Raw genomic sequence first — 18,062 nt, 5'->3', positions numbered from 1 at the left:
GGACATTTTATATAGTCAGGAGGGGGTGAAAGCAGCTTAATGTACCTGAAAATTGGTCACACAAAAATCTCCACCTATCCTGTAACTGCTATTGTCACACAAAACGGGAACAGCAAATGTTTCAGAGAACAAACCATACCGGTTCAGGGCAAATGGGTGCAGAAATTTTATCATTGTTGCAGTGCCAGGAAAATGAACAAATTTGCCCCCTGGGTTGAAGCTAAAGAACAAAATTCTTGAGCCCTGCCTAAAATCACATGGGTCTGTTTGGCTCGTCTGATGTTGTTCCATGGTGATTCACAAGCATTGCTCTGCCTTGCTGTGTGATGCTTGGCAGCCAGCTGCACAGTCAAAGCTGTGCAGAGAGCAAACAAGGGCCCTGGTGCTTTTGGGGTTTTTTTTTGTTTTTTGGTTTTTTTTTCTTGCAAGAAAGCTCCTGCCTCAGAGACAGCTCTAGAAAACTACAGTCAAGGTCCGGACAGAATCAGCAAGTATTTAGTGTTGTTGGAAAATAAAGCCAGATTGCACGGCCTGATAGCTCTATGATCCCTTTCTAACATGCATCATTTCTCTTAGTAACAGCAGGCAGTGCCTCACACACTGCTTTACAAATAATGATTAAGGTCAAGGATACTTCCTCAGATTGTGGTCTGCCTTTTGCACCTGCAAAACCTGAGTTATGGAAAGTTGACTTGAGGCCACATTTAATAAAAGCCTTACCCACATGTCACAATAGTGAACCTGCAGCCATCCCACCCAGCAGTGTGACCTGGAGCACCTATTTTAAGCATTGAGGCACTCAGCAGTCAGAAGGAGTCAGGAGCACTGAATTTCTGAGGAGTGACTCAGAACCTGTACTGTACATGTAGGGTCCAAGGAAACAGGGTGTCTGGGAAGTGCAATTAGGTGTTCCCTCATGTGTCCAGTGAGGAGCTGCTAAGAGCCAGCCAGCTGGAAACACCGGGGATGTATCTGAACAGGGACCTGCCTCCTGGCTTGCTCCTCTCAGAAGCTGGCTGACATGGCACAGAAGCATTTCCTAAATATCAGCTGGAATTTCTCACAAGTGGTGCATGAGATATTCACCACCTGGCACAGCATCCTCCTGAAGGACAGGTGATGCAGACCCATGCAGGGAAGCACAGCCTGAAGGTGGAGGTTGACTTAAATATGGCCAAGGTGTACTTCTGTGTCTCTGGGTAGGGTTTGTGCTGCACTGTTGCTGGCCTTCCGTGAAACTCATGTTTTGAAGGAGTTTGTCAGGAAGCATTAGCATGCCTGGCGGGTTTGCCTAGCTTGGGCTTCTTCAAATAAGGAAACTTATTTGTTTCATTGAAGGGAATGAAGGGAATTCCCAATTTTGCATGTTTAAACGGTAAGACTGAAAGCTATTTAGAATCCTGCTGACCGTATCTCAGATCTTGCAGGCTCAGTGCTGTTCAAGCCTCCTTAGCAGGCTGAAGAGCATCCTTCTGACTTCTGAATTGCAGCAGAGGAAGAAAACACTTACAGAGATCTCCAAGAAAAAAAGGAAGGCCTTCAAGAAAAAAAAAGGACTGGCCACTGACAGTTGATCACTGTCTGCTTCCACCTCCTGCCTGTGAGAGAGAGGTAAGGGATCTTCCCTACATTTTGGGCACACCTTTACCCCTTTGTTCCTGTGCACACCTGGCACCACACACTGCTGTGACATTCATGGCTCCCCGGAGAGCTTTTTGTACTTGCTCTGCAATCCAAATCTACTAAATAAACATTAATCTAATTGTAACCATTGTATCAAGCAGAGGAAAAGAATTAAGAGACTTCAGCTTACAATGTGCCAACTATTCTAAAAATCAGATAATTGTGGATAATAAACAGTGAGAAACAACAAAATAGGAGTCAGAGGAATTGGAGTCTTTAATGGTCACTGGTGTAGTAAATCAGCACTGCAGTTTAACACAGACAAATGTAGTGTAAAGTAATATATCTGAGGGAAAGAACTGGACTTGAAATCACATATTTAAATGTGACATTCATGCAGTACACTAGCCAGGAAAATGAGGCTGATTTCATTAAAGAAAAATAAATCTTTGAAGACTATGCAGTCCATGGATACTTTAATAAAAAGGAAGGGAAAAAAAAGTAGTCCAAGCATTAGGCTATGTCAGAGGGGAATCAAAGTGACTAGTAAAATAAAAGAAGAACAAGATAGATTTTATTAAGTTAGTGAAGTAAGTCTGGATGGGCAACTCCAAAAGACTATCTTACAGGTAGTGTGAGAAGTACCAGTGAGGATTACACGTCAGATTCAGCTGCTGTCTCCATCCTTAGCTCTGGGTCTGATGACCAAGAAGAAAACTCAGATTTAGTTAGTGAGCTCCCAGGATATATTTAAGATAGCACCTGCATATTTAAATTATGGCAATTTCAGATGTTCTCAGCTTTTCACTGCACCAGCCCCTACGGAAACAACCCCAACTTCAAGGACAGGCAAAGAGAAGAGAGCAGGGATTAGTGGTCTTTCCATTGCCAATGGTCAGTGAAGGAGGAGAATGCTGGGAATCGTGATCACAGAGGAAACCAGAGGCCAGATCTGTGTTCATACCATAACCACAGAACACTTCTGAGAACTCTCCCAGGTGCAAGTACACAGACATATTCACTCCAGAGAAAACCAGCCCCTGCTGGTGTGGGAGGGGACAGACTGCCCCGTGTTCCTAAGGTTAAGAGCAAACTAACTCTGGCCAAGGACACTGGAGGGAAACGCCTTGTTTTTAGGAAAGCCGTGGTTCTGCATGGGTGCAAATGGCCTGTGATGCACCCAGAGACCCAGTGAACTGCTGGGAACTTCCATCAGGAAGATGAGGTCCAAACAGCTTGAACTGTGATTTCCACCAGTGGCTCTGTGGAAATCAGGTATCTCAGAGTGAATTCCACAATGCTGACCTTCCTCAGAAGCCAGATTTATTCTCAGCAGAGAAAGAAAACTTCTCACAGTTGCCAGATTAAGCTGATCAAGAACTAACAAGAACTGGAGGAACAACAGGAGTGGCCTCCTCCACTCTGCCTCCAGAGAAAAATCTGGCCTTTATTACAAAATTCCAGCCTGGAGCTTCCTCCCACAGGATAGACCAAGGAGGCCCAGACTTGTATGAATTAACCAAAAATAACACTTCCAGGGAGGGAGAGGATGATTGAGGGAATTGCTGATGGGATACAGAGGCCTCTCACCTCCTTCTCACCAGTTCAAGTGCAGAAGTCAGGAGGAATGACTTTGAGAAGTTTGTTGCCTTTAGCTGAGTTCCTGGGAAGCAAGTGACTGCCACAACCACCATCATGTCAGGTAGCCTCAAGCCAGTGGACAGAAGAACAAAAACTTGGGAACTGTCCTTCCCATCTCCACAATAATCCATTTTAAAGAGCTGTGGGTTGCATGTGGCAAGGCTCAGATTGATAGTAAGCTCCAGGCTCCACCAGCAAATATGTTTAAAAATAGCCAAAGCAAACAGGATTCTGTCTGGGGAGGGAAGGAGCCAGGCACCTTTTTGGCTGTGTTTGGCCAGCAGCAGGGATATGGTCTGGTTAATCCTGACCGTCTCCGCTACACATCCTCATTGCTAAGGCAATGTCCCATAAACAGAGCAGGGATCAGCAGCTCCCTGGAGCAAGGAAGCAGCACTGTCCTCAGGTAGTGGCACTGCATTAGAAGAAGGAAAACAAGAAATTTGTGCAGGCGAGCTGAAGACTCACTAGAGCGTGTAAATGTTACCTAAATTTGTGCATCAGCATTTAAATACCACAAGAACTGGAGCTGGAGCTGAGCAAGAGCAAAGCAGATGAACACAGAGTGTGTGATCCAGTCTGGGGAGATGGGGAAGCACAGGGAGCTGGGAAGCACCCACAAACTGGGCCAAGGCTACCCCAAATGCTGCTGCTGTTCCCCAGGAGAAGCTGTGAGAAACTGAAGCAGATGGCAGCCAACATGCTGGTGGGAAGCAGCACAGAATCCTCAAAGCAGCCTCGGGCAGGACAGGGAGCACCACACCAAGCTCAAGCACTGAAGCAGGAAAAAGCAGCTCACAGAAAAGGACCACCAGCACCACAAGAAGCCACAGCAATGGGAGATCTCTCCTGGGGCTCTCAGTGGCCATTGTGGGTTTGTGGAGCTGCAGAGGGGTCTGGCTCAGGGACGAGAAGTCGCACAGACCCGATGTTAAAAAGCAGGATTTGTTTGCCCTGCCCTTGTGCAAGATGAGAAAGGGGAAGGGAAGCATGTGCCCACCCCACCTTCTTGCAGAGTCTCACGCCCTGTGGCCTCTTAGAACACTGGTTCCCCCACTGCAGTGGAGTGGCTGCTGAGAGAGGCTTTACTCAAGGTAGTACTTTGGTGAGGTAATCTAAGACAACAGGATTAAACTGAAAGAGACAATTTATGTTGTGCAACAGGAAATATTTCCAGACAGTAAAGTCTGTTGGGCTCCAGAACACTTTCCCAAGGTAAGCAGCAGAACAGGAATGGCCATCCCTTGGCTCATCTGTCAAGGCAACACGAGCACTGTGTGGTGTGGAGAGCACGCTCGCACAAGGAGAGAGACAGGACAAGCACCCTGGGTTTACTGCTGTTACAGCAGTTCTGTGTAAAAACAGGGACCCAGCATTTGCTCAAACACAGAACAAATTTCTATTGACAGAAGAAAAAGCTGAAATGTAGGGCAAGTATGAAAGAAGAAAAAAAAAAAAAAAAAGCCAGAAAAGTCTTGGTGGTATTTTAGACCCTTCAGATCCCATCATGATCTCACTCTGAGTGGGTTTCTCTTGTTTTGCTTTCTCCTTTGCAAGTATCAGGAAAAAAGCAGATATTAAGGGATTGATTCTTACCTGCCTTCCACTGCTGTGAATCAAGAATAAAATCACTGGAATCAGCAGGGTGATCTCAGCTTAAAATGAAGTGGGTTCACATATAAGTCAGAAAAATTAAGGATGAAATTATGTTCACCTCCCAGCTGGCACATAGGTAAAGCTTTGGGATAGTTTAGAAACCCATTCCCAAAAACTGCACTGGAGACAGAGGTTCATCTCTCAACAGCTGTATATATGGGTGGATTTCCAAAGGACTGGAGGTTCTATGTCCCTTTCCAGCACCCAAAGCAGCCCCTGAAGCTCAGCTAGCCCCAAAGCCATCTTGCACAGGCAATGATTCCATTCACCTCAGAACTGACTTGCCTGTTGAAGCCTTATGAAAATGCCAGTCTGTCACCCCATTTCCTTTCACATCCAGAATACAGAGCACAGCTCCAGGTAAATGCTGTTTCTTAGGCTCCTAGGAGGTGCTGAGAGCAACTCCTGCTACAGTTTCTCTCCTCCCTCTGTTACACGATTCAATTTTGGCTATGTATGTCTCTGCTAGTAAACTAACCCCTGCCAGAGCCCATTCTTCAGCCCTGAAGCAAATTGGCACGGCCTGATGCCTACATATTATTAAACTCTCTTACATTCTGAAACAAGGTGACTACATCCAAACTGCCTTTGGAGCTTCCTGGCCCTTCCTGAACTCCAGCAACACCCAGAAGTTGTCTCAGATCAAGCCATGTGTGGCAGCACAGACCCTCGAGACCAGCTCACTAGTACATGTATAAGCCTGCTGTGAGAATACTGAAAGTGAATACTTTTTGTCTCAGAAAGAGTCTGGGAGACTGGAAGACCCAAAAAAGGATTTCCTACTCAACTTGATTTAAAAAAAAAAAAAAAAAAAAAGTGCCTTTCATGGAAGAGCTGTGAAAGAAGCTTTGAGCTTTTACCTAGAAACTGGCTCCAGGCAAAGCTGTCAGTAAATGTCTCCTGGGTCCCCCTATTGCTTATGGCAGCATGACAAGGGGTGCCAAGGCTGGACAAGGAGCTTGAACTTTCCCCAGCCATGGCAGATGTGCCTTGGCTGGGGGCAGGGGAGAGGGACTGAAGTGCTCAGGGTGAGCCCAAAGCTCCTTTCCTACATACCCATCTTGTACCTTTTTCCACCACTTTCTCATTAGGGAAGGGGACAGAGAGAACTCTACTGCCAAACCAGCATAAAATGAGAGGGAGCTGAGGGAGCACCATGAATCAAGCAGCGACTGGGAGGTAAACACAGCATACACAACGCCTGGGGATCATTTCTCCTGGGGCCAACTCCAAGGCTTTTATTGCCCCACTTACAATTAGCTGGTAAATATTGTACATATAATTGACCTTTCTAAACGCTGCTGGATAGCTGGAGGTGTTGGGAGCTAATCCTGCCTGTGAAGACCCGAGGTTGTGCAGCACCAACTCTGTCTGCTGGTGTGTAATGCTCTGCAAGCTTTTTTCCCTCGCTTACTGACACATTGAGATTTACTGCCCTGTGTCAGTGAGTTCAAGAAAACCTTTTAACTCTGGAAGCTCCGGGAACCGGCTCCAGCACATGCTTCAGGATTTATCCGTCAGTTTGTTATGCCTTGTTTGTCCAAGAAACAGTCAAGACTGAACGAGTCAGGAATGACAGAAATAGTACATGAAGTCACAGTTGCTCCACTTTAAAGCACAAGCATTTGTGTCGTTTTCCTACCAAATATACGTGTGTTCAGCGAGCAAATAAGGCAATGGCAGAGGAAAGCCAACACAGGCAGGATTTTACAGATGCCAGCTGAGTTGTGCCCGCTCCTCCAAGCGAGGGTAACACAGATTTCTACATGTATCAGCTCTTTCTGCTCAGAAAAGCAATCCCCGGGACTGGACACACTCACAAACCCCGTGAACGCTGCCGCAAGCCAGCCCTGGGAAAAACCTGCGAGCACTAAACTGAAGCTGAAAGACAAACATGTAAGAGAAAAGGCTGAGCAGCCGCTGCTCTTTGCCTCACCTCCGCTCGCTGCCTGCCCGGCTTCTGTGCATCCCCGTGCCGCTCTGCCCCTCTGTTAAACAGCCCTTTTTCCGTCACTCACATCAAGCCACCAGCACAGCAGCACCAATGCCAGCCCTCGCAGCTGACCTGTCCTACGGAGTGAGATGCTCACGGGGCTCCTGTCCCCTCCCCGTCCCCTGCCCGTCCCCCCGCAGCCCCTCGCCCACCCAAACACCCAGCACCGGCATCCCCTGCAGCCTCGCTGCCCACCACCCGCACGGACAGGAGGAGCGGGCGGCGAAGTTTGCGGGAGAAGGATGGGTTTGCTCTCACCGCCTCAGGTTCCCAGCAGCCTGGGACGCACAGCGAGCTGCGTGCAGAGAAGAAAGTTCTTCCAGCGTTCTGTTTCTTGGCGCTCCTGGCAGCGGGCTGGGAGCTGAGCCCGTGGGGACAGCAGGAGCAGGAATGCGGCTTGACAGGCGGGAGCGTGAGGTGTGCCCAGCGCTGTCACATCCTCCCCAAAAGCCGCCGGCCGGGAGGGCGGACGCCCTGCGCGTCTGCGGGAGGGCTGGAGCGCGGAGCGAGTGCCGGGGAGGGCAGCAACAGGAAATGACACAGAAACTTCACCAGGCTCCAATCCAAACTTGGCCCCTGACATGAAAGAGAGGGGAGGCAACTGGGGGCGGTGGGGGGGAAGAGAAATTTTTCCCCCTCATTAACCAGCGTAAAATCTGCTGACTGGAAAAAAAAAAATCACTGTGACAAGTTTTATGAAAGCAAGGAATGAAGGGGGTAGGGGCGGGATTCCCATCAGAGTTTATTTACTTGAGCAGGAGTGGTGCGATGATGTTAGACACTAAGAGCAAAATGCCATTTTCAGCAGTTTCCTGGCTTTTCTAAGCTCTCGGATGCTCCAGCCTGTGCCCGAGTGCAGCAGGCAGCAGCGAGGTCCCCTTTGCATCCTGTGCGGCAGCTGCTGCCCCTGGAGCCCCGGCACGACTGCCCGAGGCTGCAGGAGTCACTCCGAAATGCAGCACTGCCCGCAGCTCCCGGGGCTGCAGGAGTCACTCCGAAATGCAGCACTGCCCGCAGCTCTCGGGGCACAGGGGACGGGCCGGGGCTGTGCCCAGCCCGGAGAGGAGCACACGGCCCCGCACGCCTTGGGGACAGGACAAGTGGCAGCCCAGGCACCCGCGAGACGTGCCAGAAGCAGAAAATCACACTGAGTGCGTGGTCAAACCTTTGCTTGGATGGATGCAAGAAACTGCCTTTATTGAACAAAGCTGGATGGATACTTCAGAATCATACAATCATAAAGTCATTAAGGTTGAAAAAGACCTCAAACATCACCAAGTCCAACTAGCAACAACATGCTCACCACTAAACCATATCCCCAGCTATCACATCTACACATTTTGGGAACACTTCCAAGGATGATGACTCCACCATGTCCCTGAGCAACCTGTTCCAGTGCTTGACCAACCTTCCAGGGAGCAAATTTTTCCTGATATCCAATCTAATGGATTTTCTAATAGCATTATTCCTAATCTATTTGGATTATTTTCCTAATATCCACTCTAACCTTCCAGCAAGGCAAACCCTCTGAACACCTCTCTATGTGCTGGGTGCACTATTGAACTTGGTTGCAGTTTTTAAAGCATCCTTTAAGCCTAAAATGTGTCCTTCTCAGGCAGCCCAGACCTAGCCTGACTCTGGGCGCTCTGCAAATCCCACCTGCCCTTGCAGTAGGCAGTGCCATAAAATCTTTGATAGGAGCCATGGGACTTTCTAAGGGGTCCTCTTCTTCATGATTTGGTTCCCACACCACTGCTGAAAGGTGGATGAGATGCCCACACAATCAGGTCACTGTAGATTGAACAGAAGGTCAAATGCTGTTTGGAAGAAGCTGTATCACTCCTCATCCTGCTGAAAGATGTCCTACCAGATATAGTAAACCACAGGGACAGTTGGAACCCAGGTCTAAGCTCAGATTTAACTCTTTCCTGGAAAGCAAATATAAACATAGCCATTCTGCCTACAAATATGAAAGTGGTAAAATATTTTTTTCCTAAAACTTGACCTTTCTCAGGATAAAGATGGCCTCACTGAGACTTTTCCATTCAACGATCAGTTTTATAAGAATGTAACATTCCCACTAAAACAAGAATTTTTAAATATTCCTATTTAATAGTAATATTTTAAGGCCAGGTGAGATCACTCATTTGATAATTTCCATCACCTGGCCTGATTACCTGCATAGCTGAAGCCACAGAATGGTGTCCAAAAGCAACACCTGAATCATTAAAAATTATGGCACATCATGCAAGGACGCATCCCCCCCTGAATCAGGGACTTTCAGGGAAGGACAGTCCACCCCAGATAAATTATTTCAGTGACTATCATGAAGAAGGGCTCAAGAAGGGCCTCAAGAAGAAGGGCTGCCTTTCTGATCTGCATTTGTCTGGTCTCACTCTCCACCCTCAACCCTGGCCACCACTCATCAGTCTCTCTAGGAAGCTGCAGATCAGGCAAGGACAGAGAAGGCTGCAGCCCATCAAGGTACAGCCCATCCTCAGCTTACCCCCAGAACAGCAGGAATATTTCAAGCCTAGGCATAGCTGGGGACCCTCCAATATTTTGGTTGAAAGCAGCCAAGCCATGCAGCTCTGAGTGGAAACTGGAGCCTGCTGCTCCCTCTCCATGCAAGCTCAGTTTTACAAAACCACAGACAAGTCATCTCATAACCTTGTCCTGAATAAATAAAAATAGCTGAGCATTTTTAGTCTCTCACGGTAAGGCAGATTTATGGACAAACCACAAACCGTGCCTGTCACTCTTTCAAGATCCATTTCCATTGCATTAAAGTTCTTTTTCAAATGTGCCTACCAGACCTGGATGTGGTATTACCTCACCTATACTGTAAATTTTTAACAGACTTGGACTGCTATCCAGTTGCTCCAGCAGATGCATCCCTCTCTTTGCTGTGCCTTTGTGAATGCGGTAGCAACCTAACAAGCTGAATTGGGGATTTATTGTTATAGTATCATTTTACTCCAAACTTCAACCTTAAACACAAAACACTTTCAGATTTGGCATTTATACAGTGTTCAACATATGCTTTGATCCAAACAAGGGCTTTGACCTGCCTAACCTTTGATGTATTTTTTTTTGCTCCTGTGAATGACTTGAGCACAATCGTACGGTATCGCTTGTCACTTCCCTAATGAGAGGTTATTTTCAATTAATCAAAGAAATATAAACAGAGCCTTGTATCAAGTTTAAATAAGCTCAGAATAGTTCTGCCCTTAAAACAGATGTCTAAAGCTGTGTGTCCTTTCAGATCAGAGCTAGTGCACTGTCAAGAAGAGATCTTGCAGATCTGTTTGCTCAACCAGCTCAAAAAACCAAGTATCAGCTCAAAATCCTGACACAGTCCAGTGTGACCCATTGAAGTCAGTGAATTGGGCAGCCCATGATGCAGATTAGGGTAACCAGGCCAAAATCAGATTTGTGAGGTCTTTACAGATTAGAGAGAATGGCAGAAGGGAATTAGATAGCACCACATTATTTCAAAGTAAGGCTAGCCCTGCATCAAGCCCAGCACACCATAGCTGCTTCCCCATGGTTCTGATCGTGAAGAGGTCAAATAATAAAATGACAAGAGGAAGAGATTAACTAAACAGGGTCAGGGCTGCTCTTTGGTCCCAGGGCCATCAGGCACAGCCTCATGCACAGTGAGGGCTAAATTTTCCTCTAAAAAAGAATGGCCCCATGCAGACTTCCTGTTGGGAGCAATCTCTGGGTCTTGCTACTGGTCAAGCTGTTGCAGAGAGCTGGCACTCCACTTTGGGATAAACAGGGACCATGATAACATTTAACACCATATAAGTTTTCCAGTGGCAGGGCCCTGGTGCTGTTTAATTAACTTAACCAATAAACTAAATATAGCTAATTTCAGAATGATAAGTTACCCAAAAGACCCACAAGACTTTTTCTTCATCCTGAAGCCTTGGGTAAATACAGGCTTGCCCTGTGAGTCTCAGACTTTTCCACAAAACTTTAACATCCTTATTTCTTGTACTTCAGACACTGGTTTTTGTTTGGAAGCTCTCCAAGGTAAGGAGCACATCTATTCCTTGAGCTTGGTCCTTGCTTGTCATTCAAAAAACCAGTATTTTAATCCATGGGGTGGGATGTATCTGTACTGTGCTTTGCCAGCTCAAGGGTAGATCTGAGCTAAATATGTGTACTGATTCTCTCTAGTTAATAGAGACTGGCCCTTGTGGAAGATAATTTATTTTATCCAAACACAGTTTAAACAGGTGAGATTAATCCCCTCTGTGTCTACACAAAACACCTAATTTTCTGTGTCTAACAAGGGGGTAAAAAATAAAGTATGTGTTTACCTGTCAGAGCAAAACACAGATAATTTCAAATCTATAAGATAAATATTATAATAGTATTGTCACAACTTTTGATGTCAGAAACAAGTCATCTTGTGTAGTCTCTAAATGAGGTAAACTCTATTAGGCCATTAAGTTTTCGTGCAGTTACCGTTGGAGCCCAAGATGCTGTGTGGCACTAAAGTACATCTTCTCAGCAGGGATCCACTCTGAGTTACAGCATGTCAAGGGAAGGGGAAAGCCACCATGTATTTTATTAACTGACTGTCCTGAGAGTAATAAATGACTTTTCAAAGGGAATTAATCTGGAAGAGCTTCCTGTACTTGTTTTTGTTGTAATATACATATATACAGTTAAATATCTCTGCACTAGGTGCCATTTTCTCTTGCTAAAAATACTCACTATAATCAGTCAGCTTTTCTGAAAGTGTGTTCTGATAACCTGAGCTCATTCACAAATAGCACCTGCAGCAACATTCAGTAGAGGTAGGGGAACACATTTGAGAGTATTCACTCTTGGCAACGTGTTTCCTTGAAAATGAACATCACTTTTCCATTTCTACCTAGAAATAAGAGGAGAGAAGTGAAATGGCTTGTTGCAAATGGACAGGTTTTGATGTTTATTTGTGAGGATGCAACTACTGAGATTCTAGGGTGAAACTTATGCATTTAGCTGCTATATAGAGAAAATTTATAGGGGTTTTCTTTTACTAGTTTGTCTTTGTTTGTCTTGCTTTTATTTACTTTTTATTTTTCAGTCCAAAGGGCACCATGGTCTCTGGTGGAAACCAGTGGGATCTGTGGCTGAAGGACCTGCACAACCCTGGATAAGCATAGAGGAGGGGAACCAATCTTTTTTTATCCTTTTGGCAGATCTATAACTAAAACCACAACATGAACCATGTGCCAAAATACTGGGTTTATTAACTATACTCTCACCTGGGGAAACTATTTCTGTTTGAAAGAGTACCTTAAAATTCTTACAGCAGCAGGATTAAGGTGTGGTGAATTCAAACAGAAGGAATAATCTTATATAACTTTTTTTTTTATTTTTTTGCTTCAGTACCTTAATTTCATTCTAGATTGTCTGAATCCACAAGAAAAATTACAATGCCTCAGAGATGTATTCTTTTCTGGCTTTTTCAGGTTTCATATGTTAACATTAGATGATCTGCTATTTTATAAAAAAAAATGTGAATAATTTCCATGCATATCTGCTCCTCCCCATGCTATTTTTGGCATTTATGAAGCCAGCTACATAAACTTCAGGGGCAAATGACCTTTAAAAACTAATGAAGATCTGTAACATTTATGTAACATAACATCCTATGTATTTTACAAAAGGAGAAAAGCTGATTTCTTCTTCTCCCCTCTCCCTGCTTCCCCTTACCCCCAAACAGGTAAGAATTGTTTCTCTCAAGTCTGTCTCTCTCCAGAAAAATCTGACCTATAAATGGCTTTCTCATAACTCAGCAGACTAGTTCAGTCCTCATATGGATTTATCATTAACCACACAAGCACATGTTGTCCATTTTGCCCAACCTAATGAATGTGCTATAAATAAAATAACTCTAAAAGCAGGTTTCACCATTCTTATCCAAGCTGTTGCTGCAAGTCCTTGTAACTCCCAAACCCACTTACATTAGAAACATTAATCACTTGATTATAATTCAAAGCATCAGCTCTCTACAGCTGAAACTCCCTAGCACTTGACTTTGGCTAGACCTCTAACCTCAACTTATCACTTTCAGGCGTACTCCACATTTTCTGCTCCAATCTGTCACTGATGTAGGAAAGACGTGGGAAGTTGCTTTCCGAAGGTATTTTTAACCTAGGAGTGTCTCATTAAAAAGAGAGCTTAGTATAGAAACTCTGAAACAAAACCTTTCCCACTTCACTAAGCACAGCAACCTGAAAGTACCAGAGGCGTATTTCGCCACAACTCATGTCATTTTAAACCACAGCAACATAAAGAAAAAGGAAAATCTTTTGGAAAAGATGCTGTTGAGTGTAATTCCTATCTACCCCACAAATATTTTTATATGATCATAGGATTATCTGTAGAGCTTTGTATTTTCCATCTAGAATGAAAGAGGCTGAATCAAGCCATCTATTATTCTGACTTGCCTGCTCATTTGTTAAGAGTGTATTTGTACAGTTTGGGTTGTTTCTACTTATTTCAGCTGACAGCATGCAGATCATATTGCATCTTGACCAAAGGTTTTAAAAGGCGAGAGAAACAGAAGATTAATCTTAGGATATTATTTTTAAGCCTCATGTGCTTTAGTCTGGAAATAGAAAGACAAAGATAAAACTCCCAGAAGGACAGCCACAGCTAATGAGAGCCTGAGAGGAAATGATCACACATTCTTAGTTCTTCTGATGGATGTCCTTCTAGCCTTATTAATCAGAACTTCATGATGCCGATAAATCACCAAAGTACGATAACAGATGAAGGTGAGTTTGGATGTAAAATGATCCATGGTGAAGGATTACTATAAAGGAGGAAAAGGAGGGGGAGCACATACAGTTTTATAAACTGCATCCTCAGCTTGTAAGGACTTGTAGATAATAAATATCATTCCTTTTCCACATTATCTAGGAGATTAAGAATGTTTCTTGATGTATAACTGCTGGGAATCCTCTGTAGCACCTTCTCCAGTTACCAGGAGGTTTATATTACATCAATTGCTTTAATTTTCCATCAATTATGATTTCATTTACAAAGAGGAACTTTAAAGTACCTTTCTTCCTTTCACCTCTTTTTGAGGAAGTAGGCTCTGGAGGCTGGAAAGGAGAATGCATGCAGAATATTGAGGGTTTTGATCTTGCAAGGTTTGTCAGATCCTGCTTTGAGATTCCTGCATGTTTTCTGGTATGACCTTATCCTGCTCAAATGATCCTGTGTCACAGAGGTGTCAGCAAGGTCTCCATACCTCCAATGACTCTAGATACAGAGTTGTTGCTTTCTATATTCAGCAAAAACCACAAAAATCAATCCACATGTGTCACAGTTTGTGGTTTTCAAGCAAAGCATTTCCCAGAGCACTTAAGAAATAAATAAATGCATTTGAGATGCTATTACTGATGAATCAGTTCCACTCCCTGCTTTCTACCAGTGGTTTTTATGCTGTGGAATACAGCCCTGGCCATCTGAAGCAAACCCAAGTGATGCTTACGTCATGCAAATTCAAAATAAAAGGTTATTAAAATGAGGTAGCTTGCCAATAAGGCAAAATTTGCCTTAAGCCATGAGAGCCAGAGGTGTAACAGACACCTAAGAAAGAAAGGACAGAAGTGCACTGAACACCTTTGAGGATGTTCCCAAATGAAATACAAATTTGGATGCTGCCCTGTAGCTTCAATTTGGTTTGTGTCACAACACAGAGAGGTCTCCAACCCTACCAAGCTTTGCTAAGTCATACTGCAGGACAGCACTTGGTAGGGAAATGTACCAACTTGGTCCAGATGCAGTGAAATTATGGCAGGGACAACTGATGGACCCCATCCAGAGGCACAGGAGCTTGGAGGTTCCATGGGTGTCAGTCAGACTCCGTGTGGAGCCAGCCCAAACATGCCCATGTCATACTGTACTCTGTATTCTCTAGGAATAGAAACAGAGACATAGGGAATATAAACAGGGATAAAATTGAATTTCATGGCACTTCTCAGAGCTTCCCTGGCTGGGATGACAGCTGAGGTGTCTCTGACACCATCTGCCCAAACACTCCCAATTCCACAGGGAGCTCACAGGGAGACCGAAAAACTGGGCAGTCAAAGGGAGAGCCTTTGAAGTGATTTGATGTCCCTGAAGAAAATAAGGCAAATTTGTCCCTGTAATGCCTGCTTTTTACTCCCTGGAATAGTGAGGACAGCATTTCTCTTATCTCTGTTCTTGCCAACATTTCTCCATGTTGCTGTTTAATGGGAAGTACTGAAAACACACATGAATGGACACTAAATTACAGAATATCCCTTCAGGCTTTCTAAGCCATCATGAGCACAAACAGGAGACAAGTACATGTGAACATAAATTCTAAGCTGTGTCATTTTACCCATATAGAAAGTGGAGTGGAGAAGAGAGAAAATTAAGAACAAAGGACAATGAGGAAAGAAAAGAGAGCGGGGGAAAGCCCTATACATAAGCTTTAGCATCTGAGAAAAACCAAGCAGAATACCTGGTGCCCAATCTGCTGTGTATGGATGCATCAGTCTGTGGCATGGAAATGAGTCAGAATTTCTGTCCCAGGGAACACACTCCACTGGTGCAATCTAAACTCCTCTCAGGGGGGTATGTTGGACTTACAGATCTGATTCTTGCCACATGATTCTTGCCAGATGTCTGGTCATAGACAGCAGATTATTTTAAAATAGACTTCAGCTGAGACACATCACTTCCACCCCAAGAGCACTTAATTCTTAAAATTCAAAAGAATTGAGTGCATGAAATCAGCAAAGGACTATCCTTAAATTACAGTTTCATGCTGCAAAGACTATGTTCTTGAAATATGGAGGCAGGCCAAAGAAATCAAGGTGTGTCCAGGCCCTCTTTCCACTGTTCTTGAATGAAGTATGGTATGGATTTCTAGACCTGGATTTAGGCCTGGAAGCACATCTGGTGGGTGTCTATTACTGCATATGTTAGATTTGCACTACGTTAAAGAAATCATGGCTTCCACAAACATAAATGATGAAAAAAATTCCTGGCCTGAAACTAAATATTGTTGTTTATTATGTCACATTGAAACTGACTCCCGCAGAGATGATGGCACCAAAGCTGTGAAATATCAGCCACAGAGCCTTGGACTGCTGCAGCAGTGCTCCTGATTGAAAATTATTGAATCAGTTGAATCAGTTGAATCAGGCAACTGATTGAAACTCCACCATCCTGAGCTAAGGCATCAACTCTTCCCAACCCACACGGTGAAACCTACCAAACAGGAGTCACCTCACTGCAATATTCACCTTTATCTGCTGGGGAGGAGGAACTGCAGCACAAGAAAATGAGAAGTTTTGGCAACAAAGAACAAGACAAAAGAACAAACAGAGCCCTTCTCAGCAAGCTCACTTGATGCAGGAGTTGGAGATAAAACACTTCTGGCTTCCAGTGCCCATGATATGCCCAGAAAGAAACCTTCTCCTTCCTGGCATCGCATCTGTTAAGTTGAATGGCTCAAAAAACCTTTAAAATTGGATGTGGAGCTACCTTTGGTCACAGGAACAGCCCTGTCTCCAGCAGCAGCACTGCTGCTGGGGAGCATTACATAAACGAGTTCATGTCAGGTCACAATCAGAAGACAGGCAGAGGCAGAAACACTCCAGCAGGCATTATTTTTCCACAGCACAGCCAAAAGCAGGCAAATATTTAAGAACAGTAAAATGCCACTGTGTTTGCAGACACCATTTATTAATAGCAGGATGGATTTTCAGTCAGTTTGTACCACAAATACCAACACCACCTTTGCTGCACTAAGTTGATGGAAGTGACATAAATTTTCAATGAACAATTATTTAAATCAAGGTGCAAAACTGACTGGGCAACCTGCAAAATTCTCCACACTCTTGATTCTGAAGATCTGTTCCCAAATCCAAATCCATCCAGTAAATACTTAGCCATAAGTGTGTCCCATGTGCTATAGAAGAAAACAGGACATCAAGGATCCTGTTTTTGAAAATTGAAAAGGTAGGAACAGACAGAGTGATTAAATCCTTCCTCTCTCTTGCATTGCACTGCTGATGTTTTCTCGTTTTTAATAAAGGTTATAGAAAGACTGTGACCCAAGGGGTTCAGCAAGGAAGGTGTTTATTCCCTACAGGGCAGGAACAGGGGTTTCCAAACCAGGATGGATCCTGAGTCCCAAACTGGAAATTATCATAGACTTGGATTTGCAAAGGGAAACTGTACTGTGGTCCCAAAAAGGCTTTTAAAAATAGGAAACTTTGGGATTTGCTGATCTTAAGGAGTTTAGTTAGATGCCTATAATCATGTCATGCTAAGTTTTAATTGTTTTCAATATCTCAGAGTTGCATTTCATTCCTCAGGAAGGTGATGAATTTGAGCAAGGGGCTTTGCATGTAAGCAAGCTGAGAGAAATGGAAAATAAATTCATTAATTAATTAATTTTACCCCAACCTGTTATCCATCTGTATCAAAACTAGCCATTGCAAAGAAACACAGTCATATTCTGTGAGAAATAACACAAGTCTCTCCATTTATAATGCAGCTCTTCTTAGGTTTTAGCCATTAATCATTGGCCCATCTGCATACCCAGAACTCAGCTTTGCCAACATGTTCCAGACTCTGAGCTAAGATTCCTGAATCAAATATTCCCCCTTCCTAATTTATGCCACAGTAACACTTCAACCTGAAATCCCCAGGGCCTCAGAGAAGGAGGGTTTCTTTCCAACAGTCAGTACCTGAGCTGACAGGGAATGCTGATGCTAAGCTCCCATCCTCTGCTATTTTTGAGTAATTGTCTGTCATGTCAGGCTGGAGAGATGGATATATCCATGGGACAGGTATGGCCACAGAGATCTCTGATACAAGAAACTCATCTGGCTGAGAGCATCATGGCACAGCAAATCTCTCCTCCACTGTCTATTCCAGCTTCCTGAAGAACTCTGGAATTCTGTGCCTGTATCTTTGTGGTCCGCACTTAGGACATCTCCAAGACATAGTCAAAGACCAGAAGAAGACAATGGTTAGCAGCTATGATCCTCTGGATCCATTGGGGGGAAAAAAGGGACTTATCAAAATGGTGGAATTAATTCCTTTAGGAGCTGCAGACTACTTCAAATTCCATTCCCTTTCACTAAAGGTA

General features: G+C 44.3%; 1 protein-coding gene across 3 annotated transcripts in view; it reads right to left on the bottom strand.

The window, feature by feature from the left end:
• Positions 1-18,062, bottom strand: part of EVA1A (eva-1 homolog A, regulator of programmed cell death) — a 203,374-nt gene that overhangs the window by 58,280 nt on the left and 127,032 nt on the right. The window contains exon 1 of one of the 3 annotated variants that reach the window (XM_041480875.1): positions 7,172-7,403. The exons of the other annotated variants lie outside the window; for them this stretch is intronic. The gene's annotated coding sequence lies outside the window, so the exon portion shown is untranslated. Of the gene's footprint in view, positions 1-7,171; positions 7,404-18,062 lie in introns of those variants that run through there. 3 annotated transcript variants of the gene reach the window in all.

Source organism: Pyrgilauda ruficollis, unplaced genomic scaffold (genome assembly GCF_017590135.1).
Source record: "Pyrgilauda ruficollis isolate IOZ18807 unplaced genomic scaffold, ASM1759013v1 scaffold54, whole genome shotgun sequence".
Lineage (NCBI taxonomy): Eukaryota > Metazoa > Chordata > Aves > Passeriformes > Passeridae > Pyrgilauda > Pyrgilauda ruficollis.
The sequence above is the reverse complement of the archived record's forward strand: the minus strand, read 5'-3'. Positions and strand labels throughout refer to the sequence as shown.